We start from the raw sequence: 22,682 nt of genomic DNA, 5'->3' as shown, positions 1-22,682 counted from the left end.
TCAACGCCGGGCAGGCAGCAGCGGGAGTTATTTTGCACAGGGCTCCGTGCATGGACTTCATGACTTTCCTCGAAATTACTGGGGTCGGCCAGTGTTTTTCGGGGCAGGGGGTGATGCGCAAAGTACTGAATTCTCAGAACTAAACACTGCAAGGAGAAAAGTCAAACCGGGAGCTTGGAGCAGAAGGAGGAGGGAGAAGCCGGGCTGGGAAAACCTCTGTTAAGGAGTCCTGAGAACGTGGGGTGGAGGTGGCTCGGGCTTTCTGCAGACCCAGCTTAGAGGTTTCTTTGCTGTTAGAGGTGGACGCCCGCCTGGGGAAAAGAAAATGCTAGCATTTTGTCACTTTGGGTCTGGACTCCTCCACCTCCTAGCCCCGGCGGCTCCCAGCCTCAGCCTAGGCGTCCAGCGCGAAGTAGAGAGGAAGGAGGGAACAATGAGCTGAGCGCGGGGAATGTGCCCCCGGCGCCTGTTTACAAACACCAAGCTATTTATGATCGTCGGAAAGCGAAACCCAGCTCGGGCTCGCAGCGCCCAGACCTCGCGGGTGGAGCAGGGGCCGGGGAGCTGCTGGGAGGGAGGCTCTTTCTCCGACCCGCTCGGGGTGAGGCGGCCGTGCGCCCAGGGCGCGGCGCGACGCTGCCCAAGTGCTAGGTTCGGGCTGCAGCCACCGCTGCCTTTGTCTTAGAGGCGCGGAGGGGGCTCCAGCCTCGACCTCTCCCGGGCCTGTAAGAACCTCGCGTCCCCCTATCTCTTTCTCCAGCGACGCCCTGCCCTCACCACCCCAGACATCCTTCGCCGCGCTCCTTTCCCGTCCCCAACCCGGCTTGGCGAAACCTCCCAGTGCCAGAGAAAAATAAATCCGCTTCGGAAGCTGAGATTTCAGACAAAAGCTGCCCGTACCTACAACTCGGAGGCTCCAACCAGCCACTGTTTTTTTGTTTTGTTTTTAACTTTAACACCTATGGCCTGAGCTTTAATTCCCCCCCCCCCTTTATTCTCCCGCTCTAAGCTTCTCCCTTTGTGATTATATTTAGTGGCGTTATTTTCGTATTTATATTTCTGTCCGCTGGGCTCTGATCTGCCGAAATTGGTCAGCCGCAGCAGCTCGACCAGCGGCTGGAAACCTCACATCCACAAGCAGGGCTCGCAGCTCGCTCGGCTCGGAGAGGATTCTTCCCCCTCCCTCCAGCTGAAACCTCGCAGAAAACTCCCCCTGCGGTCGACTGGAAAATGAGCTCACCCAAATCTCGGTAGGCAGCCGTGGAGGAGTGCTCGGCCAATCAGGAGGCGCCCCCGCCCAGGCAGCCGCGCATTGGCTGCGGGGAAAATCAATTATCAAATAATCGATCAGCAGGGAGCTTCGATCTGCGGGGAATGCAAACTGCCAGTCCCTATTCCCGCCCTGAAGGTGGCCAAAAGGCTGACTCCCTCCAAGCAGCCCGCCCGCGTCCGCATCGCCCCCACCCACTCACGTCCCACTCGCCAGCTGCGGACTGAACCCTCACCCCCGCGGGGTTGTAGGTAGGGGGAAGAGTTTTGAGAAAGATTGGGGGTATCCCTTCATCCGGAGATTGTTTAGGAAAGGTTAGGACCTCCAAAATGTATTGAAGCCAACTCTTAAGCGCAAAGTAAAAGAGAATTTGCGCCTGTCTGCGAGGTAGGACTGAAGTTTCTATAGAGTGGGCTTCCAAGGAGCAGGGGACACAGGGCGAGCATCAGAACACAGGTCTGGAATGAAGTTCCACCGAGCGTCCGTAGTCTCCCTAGGCGACATCTATCGCTTCCTTTAGTCTTTGCAGGAGTCAACGCGGGGTTGGTTGCCCCAAACAGTGGAGCGTTTCCATAAAGCCGAGCAGATGAGCCTTCCCAGCCTCCTGCACTGCACCCTTCCCCGCCCCCAACTCCGTACTGGCACCCTGTGTGCCTGAAAGGCTGACACACGTTCTCCCAAAACCTTCAGAGGCGCTTTGCCTTGAAAGGGGGGTGTGTGAGTGTGTGTTTAAACCATCTCCAGGATCCCTTATCGTTTGCTTCCTCTTTTTTCTTTCTCTCTGTTTCTCCTCCTTTTTTCTGACGCTTAAGTTTCAGGATCTTTTAGTTTTTTCCATCACATACATGTGTAGGTTTTCTGGCACAAACGCCCTAAAACATCACTTGGGAGGTTAAGACAGGCCCGCGAATAAAAGCTCGGGACGGAGGGGGGTGGGCAGCCAGGTACATTACCAGCGCCTTTATGCCCCTGCCCGCACTTCCCGGCCTCCCCCGAACCCCCCCGGCGCACCCCCCCCCCCGCCCCGGTCCCACAACATGAACTTGGAAGCAGAATTTCAGGCCAAGGTGGAACCTCCCCGTCTCAGGAAGGCGATTTCTGTTCAATCCTTGGGAGGCTGCGCTGGCTAGGCCAGGCAGCACGCTCCTTTTCCGCTTAGGGAGAGGACTAAGCTGGGCTGGCTGTCTGCGACCCCTTCCCGGAATCCCAACCGACTTCGGCAGATACCTGAGCGCCTTCCGACGGCTGCTTGCGGGGGGTGTGATCCTAGTCCCCGCAGTAGGTCCGCTAGGCATCTGCGCGACTCGGGAGTAGGAGGGAGAAGCGTGGGTAGGAGGTGGGGGGTCAAACCAAACACCGACAGGACACATCTACGTTTACGATCCTTAAATGAACTGCGAGGGAAATTGTGTAAGTATAATTTAACTGAGAGAAATTTACTGCGAAATATACTTAGAGGACTGTAGTCTTTAACAGCCTTAGGGGTTCTTCGGCAAAGAGGTAACGGGCTTGGAGTTACCACAACTCTGCGGCCACGTTTTCAAATTTGGAAAAGGTCAGTATATACGTGTATATTTGACATCAGGATTTATTTTGTATTGTTGCTTTCCAGTAATCTTTTTCTTTTGTTTTCTAGCACTGATGAAAAAAGAAGGTTCAGGTAAGTCACCCTATGCAAACATAACCAAAATCTTCAAAGTAGGAGGAAGACTAGACTACTGCGTGCTTTAACCATGATGTGCCAGATAACCATAAAAATGTACTTTAAATAACCTACACACAAATTTTCCTTAAAGAATGAGATAGTTTGAGTTTGTGGACTTAAAACCAACTCAGTAGTTTTGAAAAGTGCCCACCCCCCACCAACACACACACACACAGTCTTTCCATTTTTAACTGTGAACCTAATATAACTTCTAGGCCTTTATACAATTAATTCTGAACAATCAAGGGACTAAACACTTTTACAATGTAATTACAGTAGTACAAATTGTTTGCCCAAACCTCATTCTGGATAAGGATTTTACAATTAGCAAACAGTTATTACAGTTGGGGCTTGCTGAGAGAAATCGCACAGAGGATGTCTAGAGTTGCAATATAGTAGCCATAAAAAAGAAAAAAAAAAAAAACTCCTTTAGCAGGGCAGCAATTAATCATCTATTAAAAGGAAAAAAATGGAGGGACAGGTCTAGGTATCTTAGTAAACTACTCTCGATATTTGTGCCCATTTTGTGACAGCACCTATTCCTAACTTATTTCAGATAGTTGCTTTTTTAAGGCAATAGCACTTTTATTTTGCGAAAACTTGGCCTGGTGAAAAATTCTGACACTTGGCCCTAGCTCTTGCGATTCAGGCCTTCCATTCTTTTCTCATCCTTCTTATCTCGGAGCATCTTTCCAGAGATAGAGAACGGTGACAAAAGGAGGCAGATTGGGCCCTTGGTCTCCATTGTTTACACCCTCCTATATGGAGGCATTTCAAGCCCTCAGTGCTCCTCTGAGCTGCTGCTAAAGTTGTCTCGGAGAACTCCCCGGACTTTATGTTCTATAAGGAATTGTGCCTCTGGAAAGACCTATATCCTAAATTAGGCTTTTGTCCCAAAACGTCACACTGATGAGTCAGCTCCAAAACCCTGAGAAATTAAAAGAGGCACCTCTTAAGGTAAAATGTGTGTGTATTTGCCAGCCTAGAATAAACAAAAGCCTGTTAATCAATCGAGTTTGGCAGCTGTGTTCACAAAATGATAAGGATTTATCATTTGCCACCAAACTTTAAGATGTCCCTTGAAATGTTGTGATTGGTTTTTAGGTTGTCCTGTGGTGTGGAGGCTTGGTGTTTGTATTTCAAAAACATTCATTCTCCGCATCTCTCCCCCTCATTAGCATTCGCATTTCAAAAAAAAACAGAAATAAGAGGAGGGAGGGAAAGACAGTTTAAAGAAAATAGATTTGAAAGCTAGTACAGATAATAGAGGAATGCTGGAGATAAGAGCCTGGAGGTGATATGAGAAAGGTACCAAGAAGTCAAAGCTAATAAATGGCTGTGAGAAAAGTGAAATAAACGATTGAGAGATCTATTAAAGGGGGAAACCTGGTTAGGTGATATCAAAGGGGGTTAACTGAAAGGATTAGGGAGAACTTTAATCAAGTGCTCCAAAGCATTACAGGCTATAAGGACTAAAAGATTTGTTTACTGCATTTTGTTTCAGAAAACAAAGAATGTCCGGGTCCAGTTCAGAAGTCAATGAGAGGTCAGCTTAGGCTTTCCAACGGTTGCAGGGAAAATACCTAAGTTACTATATTCTGACTGGATGATGCAAAAGTTAAGGAAAAAAAAGGGGGGGGCGGTGAGAGGGAGGTGCTTTCCTTACTATTCTATTTCAAATCATTAAAATGCTTTGGTCTCTAGAGGGGGAAAAAACTACACTGGTTAACATAATTACTAGCTCTGACATTTTCAGAAGTTATAGAGGTCTTTTATTAATTAAATGGAGGGCTTAATAAAGTATTCCTAATAAAATTTATGGTTGTCTTAAAACTTTCTAAACAGTGCTATAAATTCTTAATAAAATTAACTGGGAAATGAGTTATTAGCCCGCACTTTACCCTCCCCCCCAAACTTCTACATAAGGAGTGTCTGCAGAATGAAAAGGAAATAAAAGCCTTTTAGTAAAATATAAATATTAGCCAAAGTCATGCATTGCTCTGAAAGAGGCAAAGTCTCAACTGTTATTTCTAGTGGCCTCGTTCTCCAATATCCCCCAAAAGCTATCCCACAAAACTTCATTGAGATAATTTATTCCCCTTCCCAAGTACCTATTATATATGCATTTATGTGTAAGTGCATTTGAAATACAATCTTCAATTTTGTGGACTGAGTTGTATGTTAAATGCAATAAAAAACACAGATGCATCGTGCAAAGTTCCACTTTAGAAACTTCAAGTCTCGTGGTGCAGATACTTTCTTTATTTTTAATTAAAAATAAAATGCCCTGTAATTTCTCTCACTTTAATTTCTATAAAGATAACTTTTAAATAATAAATTTCTCAGTAACATTTTTCTCTGAATTTATTTATAAGTGTATTTTTCTGAAGCGGCATTTTGTTGACATATACAAAACCTTTTTCTATCATTACATTTCAAAACTTTAGTGAGTTATCTTAAGTTTTGCGGTACTTCTCTGCCTCACAGATACAGTGCTGGCTGGTTAGCTATTTTAAAGAACGTCACACACACACAACTTCAAACCACAGCAGCCTTGAATTGTTTAGCATTTGAAGGCTTGATCTTTTGTGCCGTCTACTGGACAATAGAAAAACTGCAGCCTTGATGACAAACTTTAATCTGGTGTTTTATGGGGGTGGGAGGTGGTGGTTGGGGGTATGATCTGGTGCTGGTAACTAACAAGAGAAAATCACAGTACCCAACTTAGACTCATAGGACAGGTCTTGCGGTCTAATCACGTTTTTCAAATCCAAAGATAGGATATGATATCAATCATAGGTGTATGGCTCAAATGCTTGATTAAGGCATAAAGCTAAAACCTACATTGAATACAGCTGTGCATGTGTGTGTACCCATATGTCCAAACTTGTGAAGACAGCTTGGGAAAAGAAAGGAAGAAAGGAAGATAGGACAGATTCAACAACTCCAAAAAAACAAAAGCAAAAACATAAAACAGTAGTGGTTGCTTAACACTGAGAGTGAATTTGCTTGACAGTCAAGTTAAATATATCTACTGCCTCAATAATCCAGGATATACAAATAAGTTCTTGGAATTTGGAAAGTGATATTGTTTGGTAATCAAGAATAAAAAACCTTTAGGAGAGGGGAAATGACACTGTTAATTATAAAAATTTTAGTGCAGTTCCCTTTTGGAAATTTGGGATGAAAATGTGAAACTTCAGTGTTTTTACTTGGAGAGCACAAGTGGTAGAAAGTGTGGGTGAAATTCATAGTCAGACACCTTCATATAGCAGAGACCATTTGATGTTCTCTTAAACATTAAAAAACGTTGTGCACATTTTGGTTGTGATTTAAAAAAGAAAACATTTATAGAGCTCTAGCATTGTGGAAGCTTTGTGGGGAAAAAAAAAAAGGCATGAAGCTAACTTTGACCTCTGTTTGACAGTGACATTTTCTGAAGTAATCACTATTACCATAGAGAAGTGATTTTGTGACTTAAGAAACAAATAAGCCCAATGCCCCCCAAATATATATGTGTATACATATCTATGTGTATATATGTGTATATATATGTATATGTAAATATGTGTGTATATGTGTGTATATATATGTGTGTATATATATCTATGTGTGTGTTTTGTGTGTGTGTGTGTGTGTCCACACACACACACACATACGTGGAGAAGTCAATCTGATTTTGGTCCAAGAGACATAGACTTTGGTGCAAGTGCTTTTAAAACTGTTCATGTGCTTTTCTGAAGTTAAAACTCCTTATCGCAGTTTAATAAAACCTGCCAGCACATGACTAGGTATTAGGGCGTCTTTTAATAAAAACCTAATAGTGAAAAGGAGACAGCTTTAGGACATTTTATTGTGCATAAATATATTTCAATGATCTACTTCAATATACATTTCGATGTGGCACTATGTCAAAATGACTTTGAAATATTGGATTAAATATAGATACATCAAGAGAACCTGAACTGACATTGGCTACTTAAAGCAGCGAGATTGCTTGCACTGCTATATTAGAGCTTCAGTTGTTCTATATAAATGGAAGTGTTGGTGGTGGGTGTCTTTTAAACTTTAGTATAAACAACTGAACTGTGAAGGGTTATTATTTTATGAGATGCTGTTTGGAGTCATTTTATGAGATGCTGTTTGGTCGAGATCAGAAAACCAACCAAAAAGAAAAAAAAATCCTTCTAACAATAGCTTGAAAATGTAGAAAATTCTTCTAGGAACTAATCACAAGTGCATACACGTTTGATGTATTCTAAACTAATAGTTGAAGTACTGAGTGCTGGAAGAGGTCTGGCGAACGTGCTCTAGTCACTAATAGCAAACATTTACCTTTGAAGCAACAGGATGAGTCACACTGGCCATGCTTAGCATCCACGTTCGACTGGATAAAGGGGCATATTTTGTGAAAACCTTCAGGCAAAAATTGTACTGATTATTCAAAAATAAATATTTTAACATTTCATTGAGCTATCTAATGAATAAGGAAAACATCGAAGGCTTCCTGCGGCGCAGAAAGAATTCTAGCAGCGTCAAAAACATAGAGGAGCAAAGAACAAGAGGAAGCTGAAGGACGCCTGCTGAGTAGTTATTCACTTGTGAATATCTGAAAACGTGCTTTTCTGTGCCCTTATTTAAAAATGAAAAACAAATATCATCTTTCTTTGTCTTTTTTAAAAAAATTAACGTCAGAATATGGCTATGCTAGCTAAACATCATTTTTTTTTCCAGGCGATTTATGCGAGAAAGGGCCAATTTGAAAACTGGTAACTAGTAGAAGAAATAAACGTATACGCCACAAATACATCGGTTCGCAACCGAGCCCACAGCCCCGCGAGGCGCCCCTTCTTCCCAGCTCCCGGAGGATAACTTCATTGACTGGCAGGTCGGCGGCCACTTCTGGGAGGGTCACTCTTTACCGAATGAGAACCTCTCATCGCACAGTCCTTTCAGCAGGGTGCCCTGTCGCCCGTGCGCGTCCGGGTGCAGAGTCCCGGCGGTGTTCTGCAGCGCGATCCGGTCTCCGTGTCCTGAGCCACCCAGAGCCCTGGGCCTGCCTGCACCCTGGGGCGCGCTGACTCCCTGGGTCGGGTGGGAGTCCTGGCAGGATGCACTTCCAGCGGCGGGGTCCGCGGAGTTTGCTCGCACCTGGTTTGGCGCAGGGACGTAGGTTTGGGGGACTGTGTCCCCCGGGAAGATAAAAAGGTGCAAAGGTCCCCTCTCCCACCAGTGTGCCCCATCCCCGCCAGTTTTGACTGCGATCCTATTTTTCTCTTTGGGGGTCGCCTCAGCCTGTGCCGGAGGGAGTTGGTCAGGCTTGGGCAGCGTTGGGTGGCAGCCCGGGAGCCGGAGCCGGAGCGCAAGGACCCGCGGACTGGGGCGCAGCGACGATGGCGCACCGGCTTCTGTCTTCTGCTGCTTTTGGGCTGAGCATCCGAGGGCGCCTTTCTCCCCAGCTGGACTCGGGGACGCCGGATCACCCCTCCCCCTGCCTCTTGGCCTAATTCTGGAAGCTTCTCGCCTCCGTTCCTGGACGGCTCTTCCTCAGGGGCAGCAGTGAACCCCGGGGTGCACTCATCTACTCGGAGATCAAGTGTGCTCTGCGAGTCTGTTTAGGACTTGGAGGGGGGAGGGGTTGGGGACCCTGGCGTCGGAGTGCCTGCTGCTGCACCGCGGCCCCCTCGGAGGGGTCGCAACAAGCGCGCATTTATAGCCGAGGTTGTGATTTCAGGTGCGCTAATGGGATTAGACGTCCCGAGAGAAGCGTGAGGGGATTGATGCGGTTCCTTCTCCCGGCTTCCAGCTGCCGCCGGATGCAAGTGGTGACACAGGCGGGCCGCGCTATGGGCGCCCAGCGCGGGTGCTCACACCTCGTGAGGAGGCGTGGAACCCAGCGCCCCAGGGTGGGGGTAAGACGTGGGGGGTATAGGTAGTGAGGAGTGAGGCTGGGAGAGGACAGGGAGAGGGAGGAAAGGAGACAGCCAGGGACACTACTGAGAGAGGGAGTAAGAGAGCGCACTGCAGAACCGGGGACAGAGCCGCAGAACCCACCGAGAACTGGAATTGGATTGCGTCCTGTCCCAGCACCAGGACACAGATAAACAGCCTCCCCGCGCTGGTACTCGCCAGAGAAGGGGAAACCCGCGTTCCCGTTCTGCTGCTTTCTGCTTCGGAGAGCCTTATCTAGACTTTTGCATAATTGCGTGTTGGCTTTCCTAAATAATTCGGAAGAGCGATTTCTGCTTCCACTTGTTCACATAGGCAAACAATACCTGTGGGGAAAATAAGTGTGTGTGCGTGTGTGTGCGCGCGCGCGCGCGTTCCGGTGACAATTGAGGCCAGAGGCAAACACACCATCTTTCAAAATGTCCCTTAGATGATCCCAGAAATGACTGTCCTGCTCTAGGCAGTGGGAGTCACCATCCATTGGGTAGTGGGCTGTGATTACTCTGCCTAGGGACCACTTTTCACAGCTCCTTCCCCACCGTAGATAAGGGTGTTAAATCAAGGCATTTAGTTCTACTTTTCCATTTCACAGATAAGCAAGCTGAGACCCAGATAGGTTAAGTGAAATATCCAATTTCCTTCTCTCCCTTTCTTTTCTGTATGCCTCAAGATGGTTTTATACACATACACACACACACACAAACACAAACACACACCCTGAACTACGAAAAAAATCACAACTACAGAAGAAACTTTTTTACTCTTCTTATTTCCTAAGAAAACCAAAAGTCAGAGCTTGTCTTCTGCCAGAAGCAGATGGGTGTGTGATGGCAGTGTGTGAGTGTGCAAGTGTGGGGGGCTGGGCGTTGGCTCCATCCTTCCTCCTTCCCAACTCCAACCCTGACTCCATCACCGAGCCCCTTTAGGGAAGCACAAGGCAAGACGTTGTACCGCTATGCAGAAGAACCCGTCAGGCGGAGACCTTGAAGAAATGAAAACAGCAGGGAGAACCTGTATTTGGTGGTGAAGGTGCTGGAATCTTCTAGGCCTTGCTCATCTCCAACTAGCTACTTCTCCAAAATAAAACAAAACAAAACTAGGCAAACAACAACTGCCTCAGGCCTTTTGCATCAACTTCCTGTGACTAAGTGACCCTAAGCAGAGAACTGGCTCAGGTCACTCAGGGCAGGGGTAGGACATTGAAGGCCTTATTTACTCCAGGATTAAAAACAACATCCCCTCTAACCCTGTCTCTCTTGGGCAGCCTGTCTTTTAAGGATGTGAAAAGCAGCTTCTTGGAGTCTAAACAGACATAATACCCCACTGGGATGTTTAGGTATCAGGTTCACAAAAATAGCATTTTACTCCTGCTTCCCTAAACCCCATTGCAACCCAGGCTACTATACTCTTTGCAAGAATATCCAGTATCTTTTCCGGGCAAAATGAATTGAGTTGGCACTTCCTGAAATATTTTTATTTTTAGCTTCAAATAATTTTGCTCCTAAAACAAATTAGTTACTTATCCTCTTCTCACCATGCCCTAATTATTTTTAGCTTTATTCTAATTTTTTTGTTACCTTGAATTTTGTCTTGATTTGAGAGGTTGATACAGAATATTTGCTTGCAGGCTAGTAATCTGCAGTTTATTTTGTTTTTTAAAAACTCTGTGAAGTTTACTGTTGTTTCAAAACTCATGGGATATTAACAAAAAATAACCTAATAATACTCTTTGAGGCTTAAACTTTGGTAATAGTCTATGTCCTAGCCTAGCTTTTATGATAAACCTGTTGTATTTTAAAGGTACTTATTGATTCACATGTCTTTCAGTAAAAAAATCTTTTGAGGAACCCAGACTTTTGTAAGCTATTTAATTTGTGTATATTTAGTCATTATAGACTAAAACTGAAGAATGAGTTTGGAAATTGGTTCTATTAGAAAATGCTGTTTGCACATCCAAATGTTCCCAGTCAAGATTTCCCAATAGTGGCAGTGAGGAAGAGAGGCAGAGAGAATTAGGATACTTGGGTTCAAATTTTAGCTTAGTCACTGATGGGCTGATTGAGTGAGAAGAACTTAATCACCTACAAAATGAATTGTTTATAGTATTTTGATCTCTAAATGCACTTTCGATTCTGATATTTAATGATTTTATATTACAAAATTGGGCAGAAAATATATAGCTTCATAATAAGCAAAAAATTTTAGTGTTAACACATCATACTTATTTTAGAATAAAGTTTAAGGAGGTTGATGTTTTGGAATTTGGTTGGAGAGTTACCCGAAAGCAATGTTTCCCTGATTCAGCTACAACCATTTACATACAGTGGCCAGTAGGGAAAGGATTAAGTTGTCCAGACAAAATCTAATGGTAACAAAAAATAATCCTGTGCTTTTGATATTTTTCTGTTTACTTGTTTTTGTCCTCTTCTAATGCCCCCTGAACCACTATTTTTTAAAAAAATAGTCTCATCTAAAATAAAACATAGTAATGTGTTTTCAAATGAAACATTATATTGTAGTTAACAATTTCTTTTGTTTATTTTCCTAATACAGACTACAATAAATACACTAAAATATTTCAAACACTTCGCTTAGATAAATGCTTTTAAATCATCTTTATCCCACTTTGGGAAGCATATGCTGTGTTCTGAACAGTTTTTACTTTATATATCAGCATGACTAAGTCCTGTTCAACAAATACCATGCAATGACTACAGAGAGCAGAACTATTCAGGATAGTAAGAAATGAACACTAATGAATAGGAAACAATGAACACTAATTTTTAGGAAGAAATTAGTTTTACAATTCAGCATTGTCATTTAAAGTGGAATTGTGTCTCGTAAAACTTCTGTAACTGCCATACTTGTTGCTATCAGTAAACTTTATGAAGTCTATTTTATACGACAGCATTTTGAAATATAATTGCTACAATTTTAGACATTTCTAAGGCCTGAATTTATTAAAACAAGCAATTTTTGAAAAATATACCAGATTCAATAAAAAATGGCAATAATTTCTCATAAAAACCTTCAAAACACTGAGATCTGTGTTTTATATTCCAGGGAATAAAAACATAAAAACTTATACTTTGGACTTAAAAAAAAAATTCATTCACTGTCAGCTCCCCCCTTCTTTGAGATCCTCCCAACAGGGTAATTGTCAGAAGAATTCCTTAATACCTTCAGGCACTGTAAACTCCACATATTGATCTTTAAGTCTGAAAATGACAACTTAAATTTTTGTTGAAAGATACACCTGAAAGAACTAAAGTAAATGGAAAGATGTCAAAAGCACAGGATTTTTTTTGGTACCATTAAATTTTGTCTGGATATTTGTTCGTGTTTTAGAAGTTAAAACACTTAGTCCCTTCTCCACTGGCCAGACAGTTTTTGGAGGCACTTTCCCTACCACCTAAGCATGCTAAGGCATTGCTTAGCATGACCAGGATGCTTGAGAACTTGAAATTCACAAAATTGAAAATGAATAGTATGGCTCTTTTAATAACTGTCACTTTATCCTGATTCTCAGTCAATATCCAAGCACAATGCAGAGTGTGGATGAACTTCAAATACTCTGGAAACTATTGCTTTGAAGGTCAAACTCAGTCATATTTAAAGTTTCAACAATATCACACTACCGGCAATTGTTGGCTCAATGAGATCAACTGCTCTCCTGATCTGATAAGAACCAACTACCCACAGCCACTTTCTTGACTTATGATTCTGTATCTGGTAGCTACCTTTTTTTCTTCTTGAGTATTTAACTCTCTTTAATTTTGCACTTTTGCATTTCTTTGACAGCTAGCACTCTTTAAAAATTCTAGCCTAATTTAGGCTAAAAAGTACTACATATTTTTGGATATTCTTAACCCATTAGGTGCTTAGGGCTTATTTGTTCAGGAGTTCAACCAATGAGCCTTCCTCAGTGCTTTTAGCTTTTTACTCCAGGAAGGAATTAGTTTGAATTTGTTCCAAAATTGTCTTCTTTTTATTTTCTCTTTCCTTTCCTGTGAGTCTGTAATTTAGTTCTGCTGACACAGTTGGTTAACCCCATACTGAGGAGTTGATTAAAAACACTTTCTAAAAATGTATATTCCTATTGCTGGTATTAATCAGCATTTTTTTGGCCTATCACTTTTTAAATTTTGGTTTGTTTATCAAAATCTTTCCACTCCAATAATTCTAAATGGGCACACTTTAAAAGCTACATACCTAGTTCTTTTTAATATAGGCTATTCTTTCTGCACTGTCTCTAATGTACCTACTATATCAGAATCATTCCAGGGAGCAGCAAGTTGGTTTTAAAGACATTTAAAGCCATATACGAGCCAGGAGCTGATGTGAACAATAATCACAAATCTATGAGCCAAGTTTGTTCTCCTCTTTGTGCTTAAGGGACCATTCAGTTGTGCAACAGATGCCCTCTTGAAGAACACTTCCTCCAAAAAAATCTTAACCATTGTCAATGCCTGAAGGAAGCTGCTCAGGGTCGCTACCTACTTTGTACACTCCAGCTAACCTAGACACCAAAGCCACTCCCACCATCCTACTTCTGTCTTCTTGGAAACGTTCAAGAAAACATGAGCTTCAAAGCCTGTTTCAGAGTTTACATGCCTTTTTCATTGTCACTGACATTTTTTGGATTGTGATTAAAAAGGCCAGTCTGTTGCAAATTTCATAAATCAGTCTTTTCTCTCTGTTCTGCTGTCAGGTTGCCCTTCTCACTAATGTCACCATATGTCACTGCCCAAGCCAATCTCAATTTGACTGAAAGGGTTTGACTAACTGTTGGGTCCTGTTGCCTATAATTGGTAACTTTGCCAACTTTTTGGTTTTATACTGTTTCACTCAGAATATTCAGGCAAAGTTAATTTTCTGTTCTCGACAAGTCTTTGATACTCAGGGATATGATTGAGAATTCAATTTTTGTCTTTAATTTAACAAAACATCGCAGTTTGCAAACATCCCCCTTCCCCTCTTCAGGTCTACTATCTTAGTTTACTCCTCCAAACCCTCTAAGAACATATCATCAGCCCTATTTCACAGATGAAGTTGAGGGCCACACAATTGTTTAGAATCAAAGTCTGTGTACTGGAATTCAGCCTCCTGAGTCCTGTTTTTAATTTGGAAAAAAATCCCTCTGTAACTGTATCATTGTATTATGTAAACATTTGGAGGGTTATGAGGAAAAAAATGAGAAAATACTTATTTTTGCTTAATTTTTTTTTAGTTCTTTTCTCTTTCTTTCCTTAAAATCTACTGCAAGATTAAAAATATTTAAACTTCTCCAAAAACTTCCACTTATATTCTGAGAAAGTTTCACTGTTGTCATTGTCCAGGTACTTTGAACTGATTATCCATATTCAGTGTGAAATGTTTGCTTCTTTGTATTTCAAAGGCATTTTTGTGGTACAAATAATATTTATTTTTGAAAGAACACACTCAAAATTATATATACGACACAAAGCCATTATACAGATTGATTATAGTTCTTTTATTCTATAAACATGTTTGTTTTGTCCTTATAGTTGATACGTCTTTTTGCATTTTAAAAACTGTAGTATAGACACAAATCAATTTATGACATTTTATGACATGATTTTCAAGAAGACAGTGATTCAAACTTTGTATTTAAAGAGAGAGAAGAAAACTGCTTTCAGGAAATATTAGTTAACCGGCAGGAGTCCTTTTCAGAGTGCAGTTACTATGGGATTGAGAACTATTTGCTAATTATAACACTGCACTAATTATGCGCTTTTATATCTCATCTTTCTGTCTTTCTGTCTAAATTCACTTCTAATTATATGGTACCCTTTTTGCATGTGACATATCTAAAAGTATTGCTTTTATCAGATATGAATTATTTTCCTTGGAAATATTAAAGACATAGTTTTACTTCCAAAATATTTTCTCCTGCAATATAGGGAAATCATTTGATTGTGGGTTGAATAACCCATCATGTGGCAGGCGGGGCGGGGGGCGGGGAGGAGGGAAGGTGAAAGGATCAAGATTTAAATATTAGATATTTTGTGTCTTCTAAAAGAGAATAGCAAAAATAATTAGCCTTGTCATAGTTTCTATTTTTAAAAGGCAGTTAAGCAGATACAGCCACATTACCCGTTCTTCATCATTATCATCATTGTCATCATATTTTTATTACTTTAAAAAATTCCTGAAATTATAATTGATGAAAAGGTATTTTAAACATAGTGGAATAAAGGAAAGGTCATTGGGTCATCAGAACCTATCTTTGTGTGGCTAATTTGTCAACTGAATTGTGTAGAAGGAAGCTTAACAACAACAACAGCAAATGTTCAATTTCTACGTTTTGATTTCCTCTGGGCTTGTTGAGCAAAGAGAAACTGGAATTCACTTTCTGTGTAAAGATAGCGAGTCTTGTTCACCTTCCCAAAGCAGAAAGTTTGGCCAGGAGGAGCACTTATAGAATTGAGGGTCTACACCTTTTTTGAGAGGTTTTGAGGCTTTTGTCCCAAACACAGACTCACATGACGGCTACGAGTCTGACTAATTCATAGATATACAACTTTCTCTAACTCTACTCCTGATCATACTTTATTGATTATGAACTTTAATGCAAGCACATTCATTTTAATGTTTATTTGTTTTTAAAGAAAGCTTAGAGAATAATTTATAAGCTTTTAAAGAAACATCTGATAGAGTAGCTGAAGCTTCAGCAAATACAAACAAAATCTGCTCTGCAGTATTTAAGGCACATATAGATATGTGGATCAAGCAATTTTAGATCTCAGGCTCTGGGAAGGCTAGAGGAGGTGGGGAGGGCTAGATGAAGCAAAAGAGCAGATGTTGATTGAGAGCTGCTTCTACGCCAGGCGCTGGAACAGAAGTTTTTATACACATTATTTCATTTTGGTAGCATCCAAGTCTATTGAGGTTGTTATAACAATGAAATTAGTTTAGAATTTGATATTTTTTTTATGTTGAATTGCACCGAGCTGAAAACTTGCCCTCCTGCCATTAGTTTCACTTTTATGCTAGGCCACAGAATTCTTTACACCTATTCAACTCAAGAATTATTTACACCTATTCAATTGCCCAGCAAACCAAGTAGTCAGGCCTTAAAAGCCACCTGCGGGCATTCTTTGTAACCAGAGGCATTTCAGCAATGGTAGAGCCTCTTTATTATCTAGACTGAGACCCCTTTTTATCCTTCACTCCCACTTGGGCACTAGATTCCTCATCTGAAAATCAAAAAGACTTGACCGTATTTATTTATTTATTTATTTATTTATTTATTTATTTATTTATTTATTTTTTCTGAGACGGAGTTTCGCCCGTATTGCCTGGGCTGTAGTGCAGTTGAGCTATCTCGGCTCACTGCGACCTCCGCCCCCACTCCCCGCTGCGGTTCGTGGGATTCTCTTGCCTCAGCCTCCTGTGTAGCTGGGATCGCAGGAACCCTCAAACCACGCCCGACTAATTTTTTGTGTATTTTCAGTAGAGATGAGGTTTCACCATGTTGGCCAGGCTGGTCTCGAATTCCTGGCCTCAGGTGATCCGCCCATCTCGGCCTCCCAAAGTGCTGGGATTACAGGCATGAGCCACCGCGCCTGGCCGATCCTATTTTTGATATTTCTCCTAGTTCCAGTGATTTGTGAATTTCATATTTGATTCTGATATCAGATGTTTACAGCGGAAAGTGGGAAAACTAATTATAAACAGAACTTTTCCAACTAAAATCTTAGGAGATCAAGAAAAATGATTCACGTATTTTCGAACTCTGACCATCAGAAACGCTATTATAAGATACACTGGGAAACATGAAACTTTTTTTTTTTGCCTCTTTGGTTATAATGTGTTATGGAAGTGAGATGCTCCCAAAGCTCTATAATCTTACTTCACAACAGTCGTAACATCAAGTCAGTGCAGATTGGGCTTATTTCTTGACTGTGAGCTGTGTGCTTTGGAATAGGAAACCATCCTTCTCTGGGCTCAGTAAAATACTGTTTCTATTGCCTCCCTCAAAATGGTGTGCTGATGTTTAATCAATGTTCATAAATCTCTTCAAGATCATCCAGTGATAATTATGACATAAAGTATAAAGTATTATTCTTGGAATGGGGTAATTTTATCCAATTAAATCCCCTCTGAGCTATCACCTGGGTAGGAAACATTGTTATTACTTTGCAAATTACTTTGTACTTAGCTTTCCTCATGTTTCCTAACCATAAGCTGAAGTCCCATCACAAGGAATAGAATATTTGCAGCATTGACTTTGATGGCAATTACAATGTGGAACAATGTGCTCTTGTTAAGGGGAGGACAGAAGGACCTAAATCTCTCTGAGGACGCATCTTTATGCAATGCCATTAACCATTCTAGTAGCAGCTGTATAATTAATAACTGGACACGTCATGCTATTGCTTTGAATGAGATTGTAGGAAACTTTGAGTTTGAAGGTGTGGATCAAGTTGGTCTATGAGATTTGCCCCAGTTTCTAGAGACTGAAGTCTCATAGTCCATCAGTGGTGTTTGCTGTTTTAAATGTAGCTGACCCTTCAAAACAAATATCAAAACATGAAATTGATATTCAGTGTATACTAGCAAGCACTAAAAATTGTCAGTCATGTTTTAAGTGAAGCAGTCCAGACATTGTTTTTAATTAATTAATGTGTGTATACATTTGTTAATTACCTATGTACAGAGATCTGATGACTTGGGGATACCTAGAAAGACATGGGAGGGTGGTGATCCTGTGGAAGTGTGTGATCAAAAGTGATTGTCTTCATAGCCAGTTCATGTGCATGAAATATCATTTTATGTTCATAAAATATTATTTTTCTGTTGATTTTTTTTGTGAGACAAGGTCTCACTCTATTGCCCAGACAGGGCTTGATATAGTGTATAGTGGCTTGATCATAGCTCACTGCAGCCTTGAACTTCTGGACTCAAGTGATCACCCTGTCTCAGCCTCCCAAGTAGCTGAGACTATAGGTGTGAGCCACCACGCCGGGCTAATTTTTTTTTTTTTTTTTTTCCAATAGAGATGGGACTGTCTCCATGCTTCCTAGGCTGGTGTTGAACTCCTGACCTCAAGCAACCCTCTTACCTTGGCCTCCCAAAATGTTGGGATTATAGGCATGAGCCACCATGCTCAGCCAGCTGTTGGTTTTATGTTGGAAGTTGTTCTAGAGAGCTATATGACATTGAATGAAAATAACTCCCTACCCCCACCTCAGTCCACAGCTGGGGTCAATTCATCAGTCATTTCATGAATGTTTATTACATTCAAGGATAAAAGACACATTTGTGATAATTAATATTGAAAATACAAAAATAAAAAGGCTCATTATTTTGGCCATAAATTTTTGACGTTTGTATGGGAAGTAAAATGAGAGAATTTAATCATTTTTAGTGCATGCAACTGCTTATTTAGTAATAATTGTCTCCTTTCCTTTCCCCCACTCTTTCTGCTCTTGTCACAGTTGTAGTCACTATTAAAGATTGGATAAGTAGCTAGGCACAGTAGCTTGCACCTGTAATCCCAGCTAGTCGGGAGACTGAGGCAGGAGGATCACTTGAGGCCAGGAGTTCAAAGCTGCAGTGAGCTATGATTGCACCACTGCTGTGCACGTATGGTGACAGAACAAGACCCCATCTCTAAAGAAGAAAAGAAAAGATTGGATAAGTACACCAGAAGTTTTAAAGAGTAAATTATCAAAACAGGACAGGAAAAGAGAAATTTTGAAGGAAAAAATTCTAGAATCTCACATCCAAATGCAGCTAGTAGCGATATCTGTCTTCAGACATAAGTTTTTACACAATTACGTGTTTTGTTTTCCCTTGTATCATCTCTTTTTAAATTGTTACATAAAGTTTATATCATTTTTAATGTCTGCCTAACATTACAAAGCTTAGTTATGGCATAATGTAGTCATGGACACTCTATTTTTGAATAGTTTGTCTCAAGTTTTATTTTTTTACAATTGCAAATTAAGTTATAGGGCATATTGTGTGTGTGTGTGTGTGTGTGTGTGCAGATTATATGGATCTCCCATATTACTTATATTCTTAGATAAATATCTGGAAGTTAGAATTCCTTTTAGTATCCTTAATAGATGTAAAAATGTTTATGACTTTAAAGATATTCCACTGAGTTACCTGTCAGCATTGTATACAATGATTTAAACACTGCCTTCCTCAAATTTATAGGTAAAAAAATTAACCCTAATTTTAAAACTTGCATTTTTATTACATGCATATTTTAACATATCACTGTTTCATAATTCTTTCCCCTTTTCTTGAGTTACCTGTTTATCTTTTTTGTAAATTTGTTAGGAACATCATGGTTTTGAAAAGGTAGAATCTGCTTTGTTATATAAAGGAATATATGATGCTAATATATATCATGTTTTTGAAGAAATAATAAGAAACTTAAAATGATTGTGTAAATAAGAAGATAAAACCTAAAACATATTTGTTATAATTATGTGTACGTTTGAGTATACCTGGGGGCAAAAATCAATGGCAAAACGTAAATCTATTAATTGTGGTTATAAGATGATGAACAATATTTTCTTTTTAATGTTTACTTTTTTTCAATCAGAAAAGCACTTATTTTGAGAAATGTTTTTCTTTTCTCATGATGTAACTTCTTTTGTACTTGGACATTTTCAAGTCCCGGATTTTATTGAAACTGGTAAAAATATGCACGTTTGAAAGGTAAGGGCAAGTGGAAAAGCACCCTCTGGAGGATTCTTTCGTTTGTGAAACCAAAAATTCCTAAAATGATAATTGGGAAGAGAGGAGACCAGATCCTTTCCTCTAAGTAGGTGAAGGATATTCCGAGAGGCTTTTCCTGTGGCTGATTCATTGACAAAATACCTCTCAGGTGTTGCTGGTGTCAGTTTCCAGGCCATGCTGAGGTTTTGCATAGTGGGTTTTCTGTGTCATCTTCTGCCTGAGTTTTCACAGTGATAGGTTATCATGGGCAAGAAGGGAATACAAATATACACCTAGATGTTCATTTTTAAAAGTTTGCTCTTAATTTAAAACATCCTTTTTTGCATACAGTGAATCTTATAATTTTTATATTTGCTCATTTAAATCAAGAGATCTAGTGTTTGCATGGGCTGGGGAGGCTGAGGCAGGAGAATGGTGTGAACCCGGGAGGTGGAGTTTGCAGTGAGCTGAGATCCGGCCACTGCACTCCAGCCTGGGTGACAGAGCAAGACTCCGTCTCAAAAAAAAGAAAAAAAAAAAAAAAAAAATTAGCCAGGGTGGCGGCAGGTGCCAGTAATCCCAGTTACTTGGGAGGCGGAGGCACAAGAATGGCTTGAACTCTGGAGGTGGAGGTTGCAGTGAGCTGAGATCGTGCCACTGCACTCCAGCTTGGGTGACAGAGCAAGATTCTGTCTCACAAAACAAACAAACAAACAAAAATGCTGATTACCAAACAAGTCTTAGATCTAGGCTGCCTAATACTCGAATCGTTTGTTTAATTGCATAACCTACCCAGCAGAGGCCTCCCAATCCAGAGCTGATAATAGGTCGCCAGAAATAGCAACTCTGCCGAGGCTGAGCCTCCAGGCTTGGTTTTCTTTTCTTGTTTTCTTCCAGCTTCAACAATCAAGAAAACTTAGCTTCCTCTTTCAGAAAAATGTAAAGGGTGGGACAGAGAGAAAGACCCTGGACGACATTCTCCCATACTTTTACTCAATGGGAATAAGTACTCCCCCTTCTACAGAAACCAGAAGGGACAAGCCTCCTCTCATCACGAATAACTGTAGTGAAACCATGGTTGAAATATGAAGATTATATGGCTCCAAGGCATGAGGGGGTAGCCTCCTTCAGGTGGGCCTAAACTGGCATCATTAGGACTTCCAGGGGAAATGGCAGGGTATTTGCAGGATGTTAATTCTTTGTTAGTCCTAAAACTTCAAAATAAACAGCAGCAAAGAAGTCTCTGCAGTGCTCATTGAATAATGCTTGATAAAGTTTGTGATGATAGAAGATACTGGGAATCTTGATCTACAGATCCTATCTCAGTCTTTTGGATCTAGTACTATAGGAAACATGAATGGATACTTTTCCAAGACTCCCCCTTGGCCTCCTTAATTTGCAGGGAAGTGTATTGAGAGGATGTGTGGGCAGTCAAGGGGAGAAAAATCCAAAGAGCTCCTTCTAGAACATAAGTCCTCCCTTGTTTTCATAGAGAGTGAGTGACTCACCAAAAAAGGGAAGAACCACCAGGACTCAGTTTTGTTTTTCTTTGTTTGGGAAGAAGATGGGAAAAAGCCAGAGATAGTAGGTTCCACCGTAAGCTGAGATTTTACAGAAAGAAAAGAGAAGAAATAAGACAAAGACGCTGGAGAAAAAAAATTTAGTGGAGTCTTCTTTCTGAAGAAGGCAGGAGTCTGCTAATCCCTGAACTGGGAGAAAGAATCTGAAATTCATAACTATGTCCCATAGGAAGAGGGTGAATTTCTAACTAGGAGAGTGAACCCAAGTGGGGAGATTTAGGACATCATTACAGAAGAAGAAAACAGAACCAACCCAGTAATCATGATTGATTCAGCCTCCAACCAGCTTGCTGTCTCCCTTAGATGACAGAATGCAGAGTCTAGTCAAGAAACACTTAGCATATAGTTTGTTTTGTTTGTTTGTTTATTTGTTTTTGAGACAGAGTCTCACCCTGTTACCCAGGTTGGAGTGCAGTGGCACAATCTCAGCTCACTGCAACCTCCACCTCCCGGGTTCAAGTGATTCTCTTGCCTCAGTCTCCTGAGTAGGTGGAATTACAGGCACGTGCCACCATACCTGGCTAATTTTTGTATTTTCAGTTGAGACGGGGTTGGTCTCGAACTCCTGACCTCGTGATCCACCCACCTCAGCCTCTCAAAGTGCTGAGATTACAGGCATGAGCCACCATGCCCAGCCTAGCATATAGATTTTAAACCAAATGGAGTCTATAAATAGGGCCCAGATGAAGGGGCACAGAGAGTCACTGAGAATCCACAATCCAGACCCAAAGAAGGTGTATGGATCTGTCCCCATCAAATAGCAATCCAAAGAGGCACTTGGAAAAACATTTTAAGGTCAATCCAGCAACATCTATCAAAATTGTAAGTGTTCACATCTTTGAACTCAGTATTTCGAGGAGGTTATCCTGCAGATATCCTTGCACAAGTAAGCAAAGATGCCTGTAAAGGTATTGCCTTGTTTGTAGTAGAAATTATTTAAATAAGTAATAGTATATCCATAAAACAGAATGTTTTCAACCATGAGACACGTTAAGCAAATCTATATGTAGAAAAAGCAAGGAAAAATATTATATATTCTCAAGTGAAAAAAAGCAAGTGGCATGAGTATTCTATGATTTCGTTTAAGCAAAACGATATATGACTCTTCATAGAAAACATCTGGAAAGCTTCTTTCATGTAGCTCTGTGCTTTTTGATTACTTTTTTAATGTAAAAAACTTGTTACCCTTATTAAAAGATATTTTAAATGGACTGATATCAATGTATAAAAAACTCTAAAACTATAAGTAATATTCATATTTTAAAATTTTAATTTTTGATAAATGTAGCATTTATTCTAATTTTACTATTAATTTAACTTTTGGACTATGACTTACAATTGTGCTATTAGCTCATTCCAACCTAATTCTCATTTGGTATCTCCCAGTTTGTAGCATATTCGTTGTTTCTTCACATTATTTTCTTATTTTAAGAATTACTTTTGTAAAGGCAGTATATTCAGCTGTTTTAATCATTTG

The sequence above is a fragment of the Papio anubis genome, chromosome 14 (assembly GCF_008728515.1).
Source record: "Papio anubis isolate 15944 chromosome 14, Panubis1.0, whole genome shotgun sequence".
NCBI lineage: Eukaryota > Metazoa > Chordata > Mammalia > Primates > Cercopithecidae > Papio > Papio anubis.
The sequence above is the reverse complement of the archived record's forward strand: the minus strand, read 5'-3'. Positions refer to the sequence as shown.